Source organism: Canis aureus, chromosome 20, assembly GCF_053574225.1.
Source record: "Canis aureus isolate CA01 chromosome 20, VMU_Caureus_v.1.0, whole genome shotgun sequence".
Taxonomy (NCBI): Eukaryota; Metazoa; Chordata; class Mammalia; order Carnivora; family Canidae; genus Canis; species Canis aureus.
This window is the reverse complement of record NC_135630.1, coordinates 50,964,604-50,986,160: the sequence shown is the minus strand read 5'-3', so window position 1 is coordinate 50,986,160 and position 21,557 is coordinate 50,964,604. Positions and strand designations below refer to the sequence as shown.

The 21,557-nt window shown below is 35.3% G+C and overlaps 1 protein-coding gene and 1 long non-coding RNA gene across 10 annotated transcripts in view; both read left to right on the top strand.

Annotated features, from left to right (window-relative positions):
* LRP1B (LDL receptor related protein 1B) overlaps nt 1–21,557 on the top strand; it is a 1,828,472-nt gene that overhangs the window by 70,717 nt on the left and 1,736,198 nt on the right. The gene's annotated exons all lie outside the window — the stretch shown is intronic.
* Nucleotides 5,050–21,557, top strand: part of LOC144291979 (uncharacterized) — a 29,196-nt gene continuing 12,688 nt past the window's right edge. The window contains exons 1-5 of one of the 2 annotated variants that reach the window (XR_013359519.1): nt 5,050–5,080; nt 9,726–9,756; nt 10,394–10,461; nt 15,749–15,818; nt 18,141–18,179. This is a non-coding gene — a long non-coding RNA (uncharacterized LOC144291979). Of the gene's footprint in view, nt 5,081–9,725; nt 9,757–10,393; nt 10,462–15,748; nt 15,819–18,140; nt 18,180–21,557 lie in introns of those variants that run through there. The other variant, XR_013359518.1, reaches the window with a different exon arrangement.

Here is a 21,557-nt window from a genome sequence, read left to right as displayed (position 1 = left end):
AACTCTAATTATAGTTTCATTAGGACCATACCCTGCCTGTCCTTTATGTCTTCTATTTCTCAAAGTTCTTATCTGAATAGGTGTTCAATAAATATTTATTGACAAATTAATTTCTCTATTAACCCAGTTACCTTGCCTTAAACTAATTTTACACATTGGCAGTTGTTGCACATGTAATTGTGTAATTGAATGACTGCTGGAGGGACAACGATTACCTCTAATATGTCTTCTCTTAAAATGGAGAGGCTTTTTCATGAAGTAAAAATACAGATACAGATTTTCCAAAGGATAACATTCACTGCAGTGTTGTCTAGCCAAAGCAATAGTACTGCCCTCAAAGAGATCTAAGATAGCAATGCTACTATTTTTCTTTTGTTAAACAATGAAAAATAAGCCAGAATAATCCAAAAATAAACCCAACCTACACCAGGTTTTAAAATCTTTGACATACCCATCCGCCTCTTATGGATTTTCTAACTTTCAAAGTAAGAGGGAGGATCAGAGAGACAAACTCTGCCGAGCTAGGAGATATAATGCTCCTTGACAACAGATTTTCTGCAGTCTCCTCTCTAAAAGCCTTTGAAGTTCTTGCATTTAACCTTTTCAGAGGCAACGCATCCGTGATGGAGCCTCTCTGACACCCGGCAACTCGTAAAAGCATGCAGGCTTAAAAATCCCCAGGTCTGGCACTGCAAGCCACAACTTAGGATATGGAATGGAATCTCCTATCATTTTGAGGGAAGAAACATGATTCATCTCAAACATATGCATCTGAACAATTTCTCTTCCCTTAATCTCTTTGTAGAAAATGTCTTCTTCAGGAATCTGATTTAGATATTAAATAGAAAGAGAAGTATTTTAAATGCATTCTGAAATTTTGTTCTGGCAAGAGCTCCTGAGGTTTCCATCTTCTGTTTAAATTATCTTAAAAAAAAAAAAAAAAAAAAAAAACTTCTCTAAGAAAAGGTAAAATATTTCCAAAAAGCATGATATAAATGAGTGAATACCTTTTTGTAAGTGTGGGTAGGGCATTCAACACTCTGTAAATAAGATCTCCTTCAACTATATACTTCACATAAAGACATATTTTGATGATTTCATGAAAAAGGTAAAATGATTCCAATACTTTTACTTCAAGGGTCTGCCCTCTTAGCTCATAAGTGATATGCTCCTTCTAAAATGTTTTCTGTGAATTACAGAGATAATTGATTTCCAATATCTATAATCAGCCTCTCTGGCTCAGAAAAAAAACAAAATAAAACAAACCAGAGGAGTCATACGGAAGGAAGGAAGGAAGGAAGAAGGAAGGAAGGAAGGAAGGAAGGAAGGAAGGAAGGAAGGAAGGAAGGAAGGAATGAAGAAAGGAAGGAAGGAAACATATTTCTTGGCAAGAAAGAAAAACATATTTCTAATCTATATATAGGTTGATAATGGCTTCTTAATGCATAGGTAGAAACAACTGTTAAATCAAATTGCGACTAAGAACTTTAAAAAATTTTTTGTGTCCTATCTCACAAGCAATTAAAATGTTTCCATGCTTAGATTAGATAACTCCATAGTTATCTCCATATCACGTATACTGTCTCTTTCTAAAGAGTAACTTTATCATTTAGCATGATCAATTAAGACATAAACTTCTCATTTTTGTATAAGGAGGTGGCAAGGATAGAAGAAATGACATGTACTTTGAGCTCAGACAGACCTGACTTGAATCCTGACATCATCATCATTATTATTAATTATTATTTTACTTAACAGCCATATTGAAGTATAATTTCCATACTTTTAATTTACTAATATTTAGAGTACAATTGTAAGACTTTCCAGCATATTTACAGAGTAGTACAAATATCATCACAATCTAAGTTTAGAGTATTTCCATCGTCCCCAAAAGAAACCTTACGCTATTTATAAGTACTCTCCATTCCTGCCCCCCATCCTAGGCAACCACTAATCTGCTTTATGTTCCTGTGAATTCTAGTGTTGATAACCCTCTGTCAAAGACATGTACATTGTCAGAGAAGTGAGGCAGTCTTCTCAAGAACAAATAGGTAATAAATTCCATATTGTACATGTAGAGAATGCTTATGGCAATCTCTATAAATCATTTCCTGCTATTTTCCCTATTTTACAAATGAGGAAAGCATGGTGCAGAAATGTGAAATAACTTTCCCAAAGTTACACGTTTAGAGACGAATGAGGGAGCAAGATCAGATACACAGATTTCCTGTAGTTCTAATCATCAGGCTATTTGTTAAAGCTGATCAGTATGAAAGAGGATATGAAGGTGAGAAAGATTTAAAGTTTTAAGGGTTTTATCTTCTAATAATTGATTTTAAAAATTAAGATAGACTGAGCACCAATTGTATGCAAAGCATTACCCTAGGCATTGGAGAGAAATAGAAGTGAGATGTTCTAAGATATTTCTCGACAGAGAAAGAACAGTTAAGATAGCCACTAAAGCAATGGAATGGTTGAAGATGGAGTCAAGAACAGGGTAGGTGACCTGCTGTGTGGGATGACTACAGAAGCAGTGAGGCTAGAAACACAGAGGAAGTTTTACTATCATTAAGTACCACTTTAAGATCAGATCTCAGTAGAGCATATTATTAACCAAACCTATTTTCATCTGTGAGGCAGGGCGACTAGCCAGCTGGGGTTGCTGAGGATAGGGAGGCAGTTCTAAGTATTTTAAACATCTTAACAAAGTGATGGAAGCATCGTCTCTATACTAAGGTTAAAAGGGGGGCATAGTCCTGCAATAGAAAAGCCAAAGTACACTTTGATCCCCATTTCAGCATTTAAACACCCTGAATTCTCTTATTGGTCAATTGGGCAAACAACCTTTTATTTCACAAACATACACTGAAAGCCCACATTGAACATAAAGAGGTTAAGATGCATACCGTGTCCTGTAGCAAGGGTTTAACTGTAAGTAACCATGACCCTCGCTATGGAAAGCTGAGTAGACACAGGGATAGTTTAAGGAAGGTTTCTTTGATTCTGTGGTAGTGAACAGGTAAAGTTTCTCAGAAAAAGGAGTTATTCAAGCTGGATCTTAAAAGATCAAGAAAAACGAAAATTCAGGCAACGGGTTTAAGGGGAGACACAAATTTAATCCATGTCATAACTTTATGATCTGCTTTCTAATTCCATCTGTTTACAAGATAATGTCTTACAACCTGAAAAGCATCATACCTTTATAAAGTATTCTTTTTATAAAAAACTGGAAAAAGTAGTTAGGAGTATACCAAGGCCAAGGGAAAGATAGCTTATTATTTTTTTATAAATTTATTTTTTATTGGTGTTCAATTTGCCAACATATAGAATAACACCCAGTGCTCATCCCATCAAGTGCCCCCCTCAGTGCCTGTCACCCAGTCACCCCTACCCCCGCCCAGGAAAGAAAGCTTATTAAAGCACAGAATCTCAGTTGTTTTTATTTTCTTAAGATTAATCAACAATTTTGAAATGAGTAGCTTTCCATTTTCCCCAGCAGCATTCAATGTCACTAGACTTCAACATGGATGTGAACATTTGGAAGAAATATTGGACTGTCTGTTCCCTCCTCCACTCCCCTTTATTGCACATAAGAGAATTTGAATTTCCATTGCCATAGAACTTGGATTTTTCAGGTCACTGAAACACACTCTACTGATTTCATGGCCCTGATCTCTGATTGCTTGGGCACAGGCACTGCCTTCTTACATAAGTGAAACAAGAAATGGTTATTCCCATTCAGGCTTTCTAAATCAGGCCTAGAAATAGGGATTGGGGTAATTAAGGTGTAATGTTCACAGTAGAGAAGTATATGAGGCAATAAATAGTGGTTGAGGTTGGTTAAACGCCAAAATGAAGCAGCGATGTTTGATAACCACTAAAGCTATTTATGGTAAATATACTCCTAAACCATGAACATTAGTCCCATTAGATGACAGAATTTAAAAAGCAGTAAGAAACCATAAAAAGTAAAACATGCAATTTTCTTTCTTTGTGAGGGATATGAAAATGCTGAGTTGACTGTTTTTTTCCATTGAGAATGCATTTAGCACATAATTTAGGTGAAAAGGTAACATAGTATAAACAAAAGTATTTATTGGCAATAAAAGGTTATTAAATGTAAAATAGATTGCTGGGGCTGAAATTATCGTAGCTAAGGAACAGAGGTATGTTGGGAGAAAAGAAGGCAAATATGCAAAAGAGATCTAAATTTCGCTCATATTAAATTTTATAAAATTGAACAACTCCTGAATGTAATACTCTCATGCATTTTGCCAGTGAAAGGGTCATAAAGTCCTAGCGAGGGCAAGAATACACATTTTAGCAATTCCCAAAATTTACTTCATCAATGTTTTCTGATAAATAGAGGACCGAAGACAGTATTTTTGTTTGTCTGTTGGTTTTGTGTTTGTTTTCTACTGAACCACTTCCTTATTCAGAATAAAACTTAAATGCCTTTGTATTACATTCAATTACCTCCAGAGACTGCCCAACCTTTCCCAATAGATTTACATACATTCATGTTGTGTAAACCATACTCTCAAAATTTTAATGATATAAGGTTTTACAGATTAGTATGATGGATGTGGCTCATTGTCTAATTAGTGCAGAATTATTTTCTTTATCTGTAGTGTCTATGGAAGTTTTAGTTTGCCTTTCAAACTTCTGCATACCATCTCCTTTCCTTCAATCCTGTTACATGAGAGAGAGGAGAGTTGATTCCTATAACATTTACAACAATAAAAAGTCCAAATACTGTTTCCTTGTAGTAAACAAAAGTATTAAAAAATCTATTTTCATTTATTGTGAACATTTCTAAAAAAAATAGTAAATGTTCTATCATAAAAGTCACTCAAATAAAAATTTTTAGTAAAGTCTTGCAGAATTAGGAGCCATTCTTTTTCAGCAAACTGGGTGAGTGAATATAAGATGTGAGGTGAGCAGACTCAGTGCTTCATGGACGTTTTGGAAAGTGATATGAGTCTTCTGTCTTTAGGATCCATTGTTGGAGAATGGTAACGATTGTTCTTACATTCTGATGCAAGGGTGCAAACGTGGGAAGTTCTAGAAGGCTCTTGAGGTATGAAACAATCTCATGTGAACAAGGTGGAAAAGGAATGGATTTAGGAGGGTTAGGCATTAGATTCAAATGTCTATGTAGATTAATTAAATAATCAAGCTTCAATGATAACTCCAGGAGCTCTCATACTTTGGCTATTTTTTCCTTTTTTTCCATTACAAGTTTTTATTTTTCCTTAATATTTATCTTTTCTCCACAAATAGTCTTCTAAAGTCTGTAAACAATATGATGATTTCTTTAGTATGTCATTAGATTCTTCTGCTATCCTCAAATACAACATTTTTCAGGTCTCAGTTTAAATTTTCCACTACAGATGGTGTTTCCTAGCAAGAAAGAGAAGTTTCAATCCGAAGTTCTTGCTGCCTAGTATTCTCTATTTCAACACTGTGTTTACTTCATAATACTTGTGACTACTTGTAAATATTCCTATTTACCATGCCTCCTCTGTTTGCCTCTAAGACTCTAAGCTCCATAACAGAAGCTCTTCTGTCTCCTTCACTATGTCCCTAGCACTTAGGATAGTTACTTACGCACGCGATTGGCATAATGTATATTTGGTGAGGGAAAGACAGAATGAATGATGTTTTCTCCCACACAATGAGCTTTTCTCCATGGCTCACTAACTCTAGAGACAAGATTTGAGTTACTTGTAAAATTCACTGATGTGAAACATGGTATTCCTTAAACAAGATTATGTAAAATATTCCCAATTTTAAGGCGAGTTGAGTTTTAAAAATTCATACAATTTTTTTTTGTGTAAGTGGTTTCAGAGTGAAAAACAGGCGACAAAATCCTAAATTTGAGTTAGACTGAGAAGCTCTTTTACAGGCTGCATACTAATTTAGTTCAATTCAGTTTAATCCATTTTTATTTTAAAAATTAAATAAAAATCACCCTGTGTTGCATAGAAAGATGAAGACTAAATTCACTTGCTGTGGGAGTTTCTAGTCAGGTGGGGGACTCTGATGATTACATATATAAAATAGCATAATACAAGCCAGAATTTTTTGGTGTGTCATCCACCATGTATATAGAAAGAACTGTAATCATCTGATTGAGGATCTAGAAGTCACTAAGGAGATGGTCCTTATGGAATAAGAAGAGCACAGGCAGATGGAAGACCATAGCACGTGTAAAGATGGAAGAGTCAGAGGTATTTAGGGGATTAGATGTAGAAGAGTTGCCCACAATTTATAGCATATTGAGGAGACTCTTGAGAAATAAGACTAGAAGTGAGGTGGGGCATCCTAGGAGAGGATCTTAAATTCTTAATACTTTAGGGTCGTTCTGCAGATTTAAAGCTAGTACTCCATCCACTCTGTATAATACCCACTATTTTATTTTGATATTGTTTTATTTTTTTTGGGGGGGGGAGAGGACAAATTAATTTAAACATTGTGTTTAAATGGATTTTAAATTGGTATCCACCAATGTCATTTTTTTTTTGGTAAAACTTATTTCTCATGTGTTAATGACTTGTACTTCAATATCTCCTTACATTCAAAGACATATTTTTCTTTATTTAAAAAAAATCTATAATGAAATAGAATCAGTAGTGTCTAGTGCTCCAACCATTAGCTTAAACTGAGATCCAGTGTTTCTTCTCTTGAAGTCTTCAGTTATCAGCTCAAATTTAGTTTCCTTGGGTACCCTCCCCTGATGCACCCTGATGCACCTTGTCCAAACGAGTTCCCAGTTATGTATACTCTTATCTCTGGTGTTTTAGGACACTTTGCAGCATTGGGTGATTGTAATCCTGGCTTATTCACTGAATGATAAGTGTCATGAGGGTGGACCCTCTTGTTCAGTGTAGTATATCCATCAACTGAATAAAGACTGTGTTTTCGGAGACAAATTAGTATTTGCAGAATTAATGGATGACCAGTGATTTTTTATTGATTTTAGAGCTATTACTTCTCAAAATTATCAATATCCCATGTATATCATTAATATAGATATGTTTTCATGCATTAAAAGATCTTAGCGTGCAGATCTGCAGTTGTGTAAGTGGTTTCACTTGAATAGCTGAAGTGAAATAAATTCTGCAATTCTTTGGTCTCCACTATGTGTGTGTGTGTGTGTGTGTGTGTGTGTGTGTGTGTGTGTGTATGAAATCTTCATTTATCCCTTAAAATAAGAATAGTAAAAAATACCCGCATTTTAACACTGGAATCTAGGAGTGGTATCTTTTAGCAGTGATCCTTTGAATTAATTTCTGCTGTGCTCTTTTATTTCTAATGATTATCTGCATGAAATAGTTTTGTGTGTGCTTCTAGAATACTGAGCCAAATGAGATGAACACATTTTTAAAAAGAAATTGCTAATTGCCACAGCGATGTTGTCTTTAACTATTTTCTGTATTTAATAGCCTCAATTTGGCTAAATAAATATCACAGTCCTGTTTGAAAATAATGTTATACTTTAGTTTCTGGTATCTGTCCATTGAGATATTGCAACCAATATAACTATTTTCGCTGTTTGTCAGTGAAACAAATAGAGGATCCTGTTTGGTTGGTCTTTATCCTGCAGGCTAGAACACTTTTCCTTTTTGCCTTATGATACATCTAAGCAACTTTCTAAGCAGTTGGATTTAAGATTTAAGTAAGCTCAAAATCTGATTCCTTTTGTGTATTCATTAACTGCATGCAGACAAAGCAGATAGTCACTTATATAATTGCTTATGTGTTTATAAGGAGAATCAATTAGCGCTACCTCTGTGGAGTTCTTACCTTTTTCCTCCTTAAATTCTCATCAACGAATGTATTGATAGAGTTAGCATTTGGCACGTGCAAATTCCCATACTTGTGTGTAAGCTGAGAGGTCTTTATACATGTTAAGGGAGCTTGAATAGAATCAAGAAAAGCACAGGGGAGACTGTAGAGAGGGGGAAAGGAAAGAATGACAGTGACAGAATAAAAACAGTGAGGGATTGGAGCAGCACCCTGCAAGAACACTTAGAAATCTGCCATTAATCATAAGGAGGAACATTTTTTCAGCAATTCCTAATAAGGCTTAAGGAAGGGGTTATTGGCTAGACTGTACCCGAAGCATTTTAAAAAATAGGGAAGTAATGTACACAAAATACTGAAACTCTGTGAGGATAACAGAGGTACACGCAGAGAATTGTTGCTCCTGGAAGTTGATCACTCATCAAGCTGTCTGGAGTCAAGGATAATGGGAGCAACTTCTCTTGCTCAGCTTTTCCTGTGCAGTTCATCCTTGACACAAACCAGCCCGCTGCTCCAGTGTGGCCAAAGAGCCGGCCAGGCTCTTTCAAAGGTGCCCTGGCTGAGGGACTTGGAGAAAATGTTTATAGGTGACAAAAAGTTGAGTTTCCATACCCATTTATTATCTTATTTAGACTTAAAATGAGGGGGTGGGTCACATCACTCAAAGATTGAAAAACAAACAAACAAACCTGGTACCACAAGAGACTTTTTGTTTATTTTTAGTTGCTTAATTATTTTATCTTGAAAAATTTGAAAATGACGGAAAGGACTGATTCTGCTTTTTGTTTATTCATTCGTTTTTGTTCTGTTTTGTTTTTTAGATTCCAAACGTAAGTGAAATCATAGGGTATTTGTCTTTTTTGGTCTCACTTATTTCACTTAGCATAGTAGTCTCTAGGTTCATCCATATTTTTGCAAATGGCATGACCTCATTTTTTTTATGGCTATGTAATACCCAGTGTGTGTGTGTGTGTGTGTGTACACCACATCTTTGGTAAGTTTTACCAAATTACTCTCCAAAAATATTGTATCAATTTGTAAATCTACCAATATTAGATGGATGATTGTCTTTTCGCCACATTCTCGCCAATGTGCATTTTAGAAAGGAGTCTTCATACCTGAACCACGTGGAAACACTACTTTATGCTCTTCTACTGAACTGACCATGCTCTCTTCACATATTCATATTATGTTCATTCCTGGTTTAATGTCAGAAGCTGAACTTAACTTCTCCCTCCAATCTTAAGTGTTATTTTCTGCCTCCTGCATACTCCACCAATGTGTTTGCTGAAACTTCCCAACATAACACTTCTTAGGGCCATAACTTTTATGTTAGTATTTCTTTTATTCCTGGGGAGCTTGACTTGAGAATAAACTCATAAGTTTTCCTGGCATATATTTATTTATTTGGTAGACTCTCATATCGTGGTGAAAAAAGCATTTGGTACAAATAAGGTGACATTTAGGGTGTCTCCTAATTTCCTGTATAAAAATTTACCTGGGAAGAGAGTTCCTGGGAAAAAGGCTGCCCCAAAAAGGGTAAACCCTTTTTACAGTAGTATCCTCAAAATACTCTGTTTATATTTGGAGGGTAGAGAGATCCTTTACTGCAATGGACTAACTTGTTCAGTAATTTTTTTTTCTGGCATATTGATAAAAATTGGAACCAAGTAAGCTAATTGAGTCATTTTAGATATTCTCTTCAATTCAAGGTAAGCTTCTAAAAGACATAAGTAGCCAATAATTTTACCTTGACACTTTGATTTTTTTATTGCAAAAATAGAATTGTAGAGATGTCTTAATACTTCCCCCTCATCACTTATTCAGACTGGAAATTTTTATCTTCTCTACAAAAATAGAAGAACATTTATTGTATTATGACAGCTGTCAAAATAATGTTTTCCTATTGTTTTCAGTAACTTTTATGACCTACATGCAAGCCAGAAGGTAAGATTGTACACCTAGATTGGAATGATGAGGGTTTTGAGTGATGATATACTTGTTATAGCACTAGGAATCATTTTTGTTGCTTGAAACTGATGAAAAGTACAACATTTAAAACTGTTTATGGACAATTGTACACAAATATATATGACATATATGTTGTACTCACACACATGCACACACATACACTGAAAACAATTATGTAGCTCAGAAGAAAAGAGCTATTGGGACAGCAATAAGCATGAACAGTACAATTAAACAGCTAAATATTTTGAAAGCTTTGGAGTCCAAACTGAAAAGGAGAATAAATACTCCTCTTAGGCCATATAGGTATATATGCTTTTGGAGTTTTCAACTTCTTCAAACATGTATCTTAGTAACAGAGCTGGCGTTGGCAGCCACGCATTAAATGGGCTCAATGACTTTTCCCATATAGAGTATTTTATTCATGACAAGAAGAATCCAGAATAGCAATCCTTTATCTCTTTATTTTTCTCTGTGATAATAAAGAAAAAAGAAAAGTTGCCACAAATATTACTTATTCTTACCTGATTGGTGGTAGAATGGATTTTAGACTATCTTAAGTGAATTGGTGTTTCTTTAATTGCCCATTTGCTTGTCCATCTGTTTTTCTTTCAAGTATTTAATGTGAATTGAATGGATAGGAATAGAGATATCTTTCAGAGCAGTGGATGAAATCTTCTCAAGGTAAGATGGCAATCATGAGAATTTTGAAGTGTTGTAATTGAACGAGAGAAGAGAAACATTGTCAGCAGAAAAGACCACCAAACGCTGATATAGTCAAACAGTGTAAGACCCCAAATATATGGGTGGTTCAGTCAGTCGAGGTCTGACTCTTGGTTTCGGCTCAGATCATGATCTTAGGGTCATGAGATTGAGCTCTGTGTTGGGCTCCGTGCTCAGTGGGAAGTCTGCTTCAGATTCTCTCTGAGTGAGTGAATGAATGAATATATATTAAAAAGACCCATAGGAGAACCCAGTATTGGCAGATACTTTCATGTTAACATAATCTGATAGTTCATATAATGTTTGCTGCCCTTACTGCAATTATATTTTGCATTGATTCTGAATCCTGTCCTGAGGTGATATATTTTGATAGTCCTTAATAACTTTTTAAAAGTTGGAACAACTTTTTATAAAGCTACGGTAGGATGGTGGATGAAATCTATTCCTAAGAATGGTGTAAGGAAGAGAAATAACAGATATCTGGAGGGAAGTATGATGTGTGTTTCCATTTTTTTTAAAAGATTTTATTTATTTATTCATGAAAAACAGAGAGAGAGAGAAAGAGGCAGAGACAGAGACACAGAGAGAGGGAGAAGCAGGCTCCAAGCAGGAAGCCTGACGTGGGACTTGATCCCAGGTCTCCAGGATCAGGCCCTGGGCTGAAGGCAGGTGCTAAACTGCTGAGCCACCGGGGCTGCCCTGTTCCCATTTTTTAAAAATGTATGTGCTAGTAGAAAAGCTTACTAATTGCATATAATAATAACATGGAGGGGCACCTGGGTGGCTCCGTTGGATAAGCGTCCAACTCTTGATTTGGGCTCAGGTCATGATCTCAGGGTCCTAAGATGAAGCCCCAGGTGGACTCTGTGCTGAGTCTGGAGCTTGTTCAAGAATCTTTTTCTCCCTCTCCTATGCCTCCCCTACCCCGCACCGCCCCCAATGAGCGCACTCTTGCTCTCTCTCAAAAAAATAATAACATGGAAAAGCTTGAGATTTTCTTATAACTTCTTTGATGTTTTTCAGTCTTTTCCTGATTATTCATGCACTTAGTACAAAGACTTTTCTTAGAAAACAAGGGGTCATTTCTTTTAATAATCAACATTCTTTCTGTATTTCTTGAATATATTAGCTCTATAAATTTAATAAAAATGATCTTTTGTCAAGTACATGCCATTAGAATTGGACTGATGCCTCAAGATATTTAGAAACCCTTGAATTAAATTATTCCTACTTTAAAATATTTCCACATTTTAGTGGAATGGAGAATTAATCACCTAAATTAAATATTTTTTAAACAGGTACATCTCAGTTCTGATAATGTATAGTTTTAGTTATTTTTGATAAAGGCAGTGAGTCTTCTCGTTATGAGTCCATTGCAAATATACTAATCTTTTGAGTATCCTGTTTTCATTGCCCAATACTGACTCTCCCTCATCTACTTTAGTGTCACATCATTTCCTTGGAAATGGAGAATATTGGAGGAACATTTATAGTAGCAATCTTTAGTACGAAATACAATTTTTAAATGCACTACAATAACAAAGACATGTGCTTCAGATTGGTATCAGATGCAAATAAATAATTTGAAAATCTGTTCCCCCCTTTGTGACAATTTGTTTTGCAAATGGTCAAAAATATTGGCTGTAGTCAGTGATATTTAAAGAGTTAAAAGTCATGTACGTAGTGGAAAGAGTTTCATCCTTTCTTTTAAGAAGAAGGCTCAGAAAAGAACTTTTTTTTGGCAGTTGCTGAAGCTGCAGAAGTAGGCAAAGAAAAAAATCAGTTATTTGCAATTCAGTGCTTGTGAGTGGAATGGAGGTGCTTCAGCAGGTCTGGAAAGCCCTAGATATTACTTTTACAACAGTAAGTGACATGTACAAAATGGTCATTCATGAGGGTAGCATCCTGGCACAGTGGAAGGTCTGGGTTTGGGCTACTGTGTTAACAATAATAGAAAAACCTTCCTCACATTTACATAAGGCTTAGATTATTTCCTCAGAGTGGAAAATTATTATAACAAAGAACCCCCAGATGTCAGTTACTTGGCGTAATAAACACCTGTTTATTGTCTAACTCGTTCGTCTCCTGTAGACTCTGGGGGTGCCAGGGGCTTCTATAGCTCTTGTCCACAGGGCCTTGGCATTGTCCTGGATTCTCTGCTGTAGATGATGGAGCAGAGCAGAGCATTTCACAGTATGTTTTTCCAGGCCCTTTTAGAGATGTCCTCTGCCACTTCTATTCACAATTAATAGGCCAGAACTCATTCAGATTGCCACATCTAAACAGGAAAATTGGGGTGATAGAGTGAAGCTTTCTATCCAGAGAGTGAGGGGAAATGGTTTGTGAACACCTAGCCAGTCTCTATCAAAGCCCTTTATGATATATAAGCTCATTTCATGCCATTGGATCCTGAAAACCACCATATAACATTCTTAAGTTGGTCATTTTACTCCAAGGAATTGATGAAAGCTAAACATATAACAGAATTCCCAACAAGCCGAGCTAGAACTGCTACAGATCTTCTGAATGAATCCTTTTTCTATCAAGAAACCCAACCTTTTTTTTCCATTGAAGTATGTGTACTGCAGCCTTTTATAGGAGTTTTGATTTTATTTTACATCACAACATTTAAACCAAGTATAGAGAGTTAGTCAATATACTGGTGATCCTAACGTCAGATCCTGTACAACTCTAGGGAATAGATTTTTCATAGACAACAATTAAATGTTACCTCTCGAGGGTTGAGCCTGCATGGCCTCTATAACTGTGTAAGACAGCTCTGACTTAAGTTTAGCAATTTGTATAGTTAAGATTTAGGCTAAAAATGATTAATCTCCATACCAAACTTAATATTTGAGGTATTGAATAGAGTGAAAAGAGCCCTTTGTTTAGTGTAAGATGCTTAGGTTTGAATCCCTACTCTGCTAGTTATAACTGTGATGCTAAGCATGTTAGTTAATCCATAAGAGCTCCACTTTTACAATCTGAAATACGGGGAGATATAAAATGGCATATTCCCAATGTATGAAAATGAGACAGTGTTCAATAATTGCTAGATTCCTTTTCTCAACAAGCCAAAAAAAAAATAGAGACAAACTTTAGAGATAGTGCCTACTTTTGTAAGATGAATGCAAAGGAGAGTTTATTGAATTCTGGTAGGACATCAGGGTTCCTTAAGCTAATGGGAACTAACAAAAGGGGAAACACTGCATTATGTTAATTATCTGTTAATTCAGTGATCAAAGAGTTTTTGAGTGCCTATAACCTGCCAGGACTTTTTTAGGGCAACTTTATAATATTTTCTATTTTTGTTTACTTAGCAAATTACATACAATTAACTGTGTTGTTTTCCTCCCTCACCTGAAACTTTCATTTTTACTAGAGAGAAAGTCAGTCTGTGTAGTAGAACAAGCTCCATTCCCATTACCCCTTCTGGGCATGGTGCCTCTAAAAGGAAGAGTCCAAGGGACTGTGTTATTTGCCAGTTTAAACCAATTTTAGTGGTAACATTTTATAGTCCTGACACCATAGTGTTTTGCTCAGAATGCTGAAGTCATCCGTGGTAGTCCAAATGTTGACGCTGGAATGGCCCAGAGTCCAGAAGTTCTTTTATTGTTCTGTTAGTCATTACTTGGATAAATACGATCGCATGCTTTTAATATGTCTTACAGAAACTGCCCCAGCACAGAAAAGAGAAAGAAATTCATGTCTATACATGTGAACTTTCAATAGGAGTGGCTGAAGAGGCAGGAAAGGGGACCTGTGTAATAGCGGGACGCTAAGAACCATGAACACCATGCATACTTCTTTCTGCCCTTTCTTGACTGATGCGACATTCTAGAAATAATCAGTGCAACGTTCGACTTCTTTGTTGGGACTCAACATTACAAATCTCCTGTCCGGTTTTCTTAACATAATGCAGGGGAAAGTGAGATTAGAAGTCATGCAGTAGTTACTCTTCTTTTTGTTTCTCCGTTTATGCTATCAGTTATGGCCCTGCTTTACAACTTGTCTATTTAAGAAATACTGTGAAATGGAAGCAAATAATTCTATTACTACCCTAAGTAGTGGCCTTCTGTTTTTTCCATATTTCACTTTGAATGATTTCAAAGCAGAAGATGGATTCCATTAGTATTCATATGATAAATGTCAACATGTGTTCCATACTTTTAATTTCCTTTCCTCAAGTGTGGACTTTGTTGCCAAAGAGATGAAGGCTCAAATCCCAGGCTTGACATTTACTGACTATGTGGCCTTGGGCAAGTGACAGACTGTCTCTGAAAAGCTGCTAACCCTTTTGGAGAATGAAAACAATTAGATCGTGCTTGTGGGTTGTTTAAAAGTTAGAAAAATAAATAAATAAAAGTTAGAGATGACATACAGTAAGCAAGATATGTGTTAAATATGATCTATTATTAAATATTACTCTCGTCAGAGATTATAATAGTTTCAAAAGAATTAAGTTTATTTACGTTGGCCAAATAAAGTAAACATAAGCAGAATCCTGGTGATCACTAATTGCATACCTAATCTTTTTCCTTCAACAATCTATATAAAAGGGACGCCTGCATGGCTAAGCAATTGAGCCTCTGCCTTCAGCTCAGGGAGTGGTCCCCTCAGGTCCTGGGATCGAGTCCCACATCGGGCTCCCTGCAAAGAGCCTGCTTCTCCCTCTGCCTATGTCTTTGCCTCTCTCTGTGTCTCTCGTGAATGAATAAATAAAAATCTTTAAAAAAATAAAAATAAAAAACCAATGTATATAAAGGAGAAATTTTGACTATAAATGCTAGTTAATGCTATTTAAAAAATTATCCAATTTGATAAAAACAAATATATTGTTTTATCATAATATTGCAATTGGAATGAGAGTCTTTCCGTGAAAAGCAAGCATGATGATGATGGGGTAAGTAAATTTTTAAAATGAGAAATTAAGATTCAATTCCCACCCAATTTTATGAAATATATAGGAATAGAAGCAATTTAAAGTAGAAATTTGACAGACAGTCCTAAAGCACTATGGGAATGGTACAGTCCTAAGACTGTTCTATTCCTATTTACTCCTACACAGTCACTTCCTTTTTTGTTGTTTTTTTCCTTGGGTAATATTGTAATGTAGAAAATGTATATTTGCATTTACAGAATGTCAGAAATCTTGAAAACTAAAATACATGGTGTTATATGCATAGTTTCAAAAAGGAAGTTACATTTAAAGAGAACTCATTTAACTTTTTCTTACTTTTTATATAAGTCAATCCATACAGAGATGGAGAAACTAAAAGGTTACCTAATGAAAACTGACTCCATCCAGCTACTCTCAGGTATTTTTATATTTAGCATGGTAAAAATATTAGCATGTGTCTGTATGCCCAAGAAAGAAGTAAAATGGGTCAAACTTAAAAGAGATATTATCAGTTTGAAATCTCCTTTCTGTTAAACGTTACATTTTCATGATAATTATGAGTTTTTGTATCAGGTGCCCCTTGATGTCTTTTTATGACTTAGGGTATAGGAGAAAATAGTCATGAGGAGAAAAAATAGAATTGATGAATGTCCCTGGGGATTTTGATTTTGTAGTCTGGAAAAAATTTGCTTGTTGAAAAATTACTCTGTTAAAGTTGGGTTTATGTCATATAAAATAATTGAAATTGCTAGCATGTATGTATTTATCAAATTACTTAGTACATGTAAGTGTTTCATCATTCTCAGACCTTTTTCAGAAGCTCACTGTGTGCATATCTCAGTGCTCTATAGGAGGAGCATGCAAAGCTTAGCTCAAACTCTGAAACAGATCATTGTACTAAATTATATGGGTGGATTGGTTGCCTAAAGAAGCAGGTACCAGCCAGTTTATTTCTAGAATATGCAACATGGACCAAGTCATATTTTGCTTTGCTTTGTGAACTAATTATATTGCCTGGGTCTCTGACCTATCACTCTGAAAATTGACCCATAGCTGGATGAATATAACTTCTTTTTTAATGTCTATACAAAGGAAAGGGGTTGTAATGTCTTGTAGTATTAGCGAGAAAAGATTGTTTGTCAATTTCTTTTTTTTTTAATTTTTATTTATTTATGATAGTCATACAGAGAGAGAGAGAGAGAGAGAGAGAGAGAGGCAGAGACATAGGCAGAGGGAGAAGCAGGCTCCATGCACCGGGAGCCCGATGTGGGATTCGATCCCGGGTCTCCAGGATCGCGCCCTGGGCCAAAGGCAGGCGCCAAACCGCTGCGCCACCCAGGGATCCCTGTTTGTCAATTTCTAAATAACGAACCCAAGTATAAAATCATGATAAAAATCATGTTTAACATTTGTTCTCTAATAGTGACAAAGCAAAATTGTGATAGACATATGTATAATGTAACATAATATTGAAGATGAAAAATACAGCTCAGATGAGCATGCATATTTGGGAAACAAAAATACCTCCAAACAGAGATACCAGTGAGCTAGTTAAATCACAACTTTTTGAGATTAGAGAAGTCTATAAATATTAGAACTTATTTATTCAAAATATTTCTTAAGTATCTGCTGTATGGCAGGCCCTTTAGATCTAAAGTGCATTCTTTATTTTCCATATGCCTGAATGGTACAATATGACCCTGCAGAATTAGTCCTCTTTGCCATTTGAATGTCAGTAGTAGGGAGGACTTGAAAGAATAAAAAGCTAATTATTGTAACGAAAAGATCTTAGTGAGTACATAACTGTACACCTGTATGCTATTTCATACCTTCTGGAGTGAAGACATAAAGTCATTGAGCTGTTGAAAAATGTACTGGAAACTGATTTTTAAAGAAAAAAAATAGAGTTGGTCAATGAAACAGTTAATAATTTTGGTTGATAGGGTGCCAAATAAAGTGACAATATATGCTCTCTCTCTCTTACTTATTTGATGTCTCCTAACTGTCCAGCTGACATCCAGTATATAAATCACCTAGTGTTTCTGTTTTAAATTCTTCAGATCTATCCATCCCGCTGTCCTAAAGATAGGGAAGTTTTCGTTGTTGGTGTTGTTGTTTTCTATGTAAAATCATATGTCAGCTTTGATTAAAAGTTCAAGTTGTCATTTAGTTCTAAAAGATGATCAAAGGCCACCTATGGCCATTACTGTCATACCACAGGAAATTAAAGGAAGTGATTTTAATAATGATGGACTTGAAAAAGTGGGAAATTAAAGGAAGTGATTTTAATAATGATGGACTTGAAAAAGTGGGAATTATTCTTTGCATTAAGAATTTGAGTACAGTGGGATGCGTGGGTGGCTCAGTGGTTGAGCTTCTGCCCTCCACTCAGGGAGTAGATTAAGAGTAGGCAGAGATAAATAAAAACTGTCTTATCACTCGTCCAATGTTTCCCAAGTTGGATTCCATGGAATAATAGTGTCCCTAAAGACAGTGAAAATGGTAGGTTATGAAATTAGTTGATATGTGCAGTAATTATATCAACTCCCCCTTGAAAGATCACAGTACTAGAGAAATGAATGAGGAATCTTGGAATGAAGGCACTTGCTTAACTTTGTTAATGCACCATTCAACTAAAATAAAAGACATGGCAGCCCCTTTCTGCATGGGCACATAGAAAAGGAAAGGGGCGCCTGGGTGGCTCAGTTGGTTGAGCATCTGACTCTTGATTTTGGCTCAGGTCATGATCATAAGACCCAGCTGCTTGTCCAGCTCCATGGTAAGCATGAAGTCTGCTTAAGATTTTCTCTCTCTCTCCCTATCCCTCTGCCTCTCCCCTGGCTCTCTTTCTCTCTCTTTCTCAAATAAATAAATCTTAAAAAAAGAACAGAAAAAGGAACTAGAGTCTCCCTTCCCTGGATGAATTTCCACATGACTAACTCCAAATCATGGGAGTTTGGGTAGAATTAGGTGACTAGGTCAACATATTCTAATATTTTTACTAAAGCAGACACATTATAGCTATAGATTGAGAAAGGCTATTCTGGAACTAGTATATATAGCTAAGGTAATCCTAGCCAGGATTGTTGAAGAAACATTGCCCAATTTTTATTATCGCTAGTAACAAACCCTTAAATCAAAAAAGGGCTTAATTAAGAACCACCTAGGGCAGTAGAGGACAAAAGGTATAGAGATGAAAATATGGAATTATTGTGTATATTATTGCTTCAAGAGGACAGAACTTCTGCATTTGCTTATGTTTATTCCAGTCCATACTATTTGGAACAATCAGAAAAGAAATAATATATTTCAACTTCCTGTCCTAATTAGCTCAGCCTTCACCAATGAACACAAACATTTTAGAGGTCATTATTATTCTTACCTACATTTTTATAGCACACTGACCTATGTGCTACTTAAATTCTGGGGTTTTAATTTCATCGTCATTATTGCAGTTTTCCAAATGCCACTGGATGTAGATTACTGCCAAGTAAGGCTTATTATCAGCAGGCCAGGGTTATGATGTACTGTAGACAGTAGCATTCACTTAAGGCCAAAGTCATTTATTTCATGTGGCTAGCTTACAGCACACAATATGCAGAAGAAACCAACTATCGACAAAACTACAGGAAAAATGCTCAAGTACAATATTCTTTTTTACCATTTACTTTGAAGTTACACCCCCATATTTAATAATTCTCTGTTTATTTTACCATACTGAGAACAATTACCATCTTCTCCACCCCCCCACAATGAGGAGCAGAATAATTGTGCAGACTAATTTTAATTTAGATTCATGTTTCCATAAATTTAAAATATGTGTAATATGTAAGTTTTAAATTTAAAAATTGTACTGAGACATTTTGGAGACTATATAATTTAAAACCCACATAGTATCTTTGCAAAAATAAACTCTTGGATTTGGTATCTTCTTGCAATGAATTTCAGGATTTATCTTCCCCACTCCCCAGTGGGCTGTGTTACGGAAAATTAGAATACTTGCAGTACGAGCCAACACAACGAAAGTTCATCCTGAAAATTCTTAAGAGTGCGTCAGTTCCTATAGAGTTTAGTCTACATCAAGACACAAAATATTTGTTTAGAAAATAATTTCTTTGGATTTAAAAGTAGCCAAATGAAAAGATAAAACCAAAAGTGGAATTTTGTTTTCTTGTGTTTTGTTTTACATACCTGGGATTTGTTTTTCAAAAATTATTGCCTCCACTAATATCATTACCCTTTCCATTTTTGGCTATTGTGATATACTTTTTCATGTGGTACACTTTCTACCTAATAGCTTTTCTTTCTACCTCTTCTCTATGTTTATTCCAATAAAAACTTGTTTTGGTAACATAACTTGATTCAGCTGCCACATAGCTTACTAGCCAGATATGACTGTGCCTTTGGAGTGACCAGCTACTTCTCTGAGCTTTTATATAATGGCTTCCTTGTCACTGACAGATCTGGGATCCTCTATCCAGAGGCAAGTCACAACTTTTCTCTCTTTCAAAGATACAGTCCTAACCAAAAGCATTCAAATTCAACTACAAAAGTAAATATAATCCAGGAAGAAAGTGAATCAGGAAGACAAAACTTGTCATTGACTTTATGACATTCACAATACATTGTCGCAAGCTAAGGAAGTATCTCAGCGGAAGTGCTCATCTAATTTTTGAAATATGGAAGTTTGTAGATGTCTCTTACTGGATGCTGCATAGATGGTAGCATCAGAGAGATTAACGAAGGGTGCTTAAGGTTGTAGGCACTCACTAAAATCTTTGGATTTAAGTCTTTTCAGTTAAACAACTAAAAATTCCTTTACCTCCATCATATATGTCTTGACTGTCAATCAGCTAAAATGCAAGTCAATTCATTTGGAAGAGAAAAGAAAGAATAATAATAGATCTAACTCATTTGACTGCCAAGCTAAATAGTTCAATCATTTACTTTCTTTGTAAATGTGATTGGCATTTTCTTAGACCGTGAATCACTCATAGGCAGAGGCTATTTAATGAAAACTTTGTTTTGTTAATTTTTTTATCTTGTTTTCAGAAGACACTTATTGGGTTATTAAAAAAATTCCCAGAACTTCTACTGTGCATTTTTTATACTAGATTTAAGACTGTGTCCCTTTGATTCCATAGGATAACCCATAACTGTTTCTGGCCTATTTTGTTTTCATCTCTATTAAAGAGAATATGTTTTCATATGGTAAAGGCAGAACAAATACCCATGAGGAAATTGAACTAAAAAAGAGATAAGGAAATTATATAAAAACAGAATTCCTCTAAATGATTTCAAGCCTTTTCTTCAGAATAAATTTACCACCCAGGACATGTAAATGTTACTTTAGAACCCTCTTATTCTTTGCAGAATGGTAACAAACAGAAGACATAGAAGAAGACACTAAAAAGAAATTTTCTGATGTTTAAAAAACAATTTCTGATGTTTAAAAAGTGAAAAATATAAGCTTAACATTATTTCTGGGCAAACATTTAAAAAGATTGTTAAGTAGATGGCTGCCACATTATTAAAAAAAAGAAGTCAATCACTAGAAAACAAATTGTGTTCACCAAATGTATAAACAAATAAAAATACATTCTACTCCAATCTCATTTCATTTTTATGGTACTAAAGTACTCTGGGGAGAAGAATCAGTATTGAGGAAGATACACTATATCAATTGCATTATCTTCATATTAACAATTAATTTAATGGATCCCAATTGCCCACAAGGAGGAACTATGGAAAGAAAGAATTAGCTGAGTTTTATAACTGGTTGAATAGCAAGTTTTTTGAAAATGCTGTTTGACTGACAGAAATCTATAGGATCATCCTATATCCTTGGCTTTAATCAAGTATTCTCAAAAATTTTAGTAATGACTTAAAATATTTTTACCATTTCTAGATATACAACACAATGAGGAATAGTGAATACAATGCATAACAGATGGAAGCAATCAAATATAAAGTAGCTAAATTCAAATTTATAAAAGCACATTTTCGCTGACCCACTCACTAATCTTTTGCCTGACCCACTTGTCATCACCACATTGAAGTACTCTGATATATGCCATCAGACATGCACTACCATGCATATACAACAGCCCCCCCAAGCCCCAGGAATTCTGTTTCGTCTGTGTGGATAAAGGTTCTA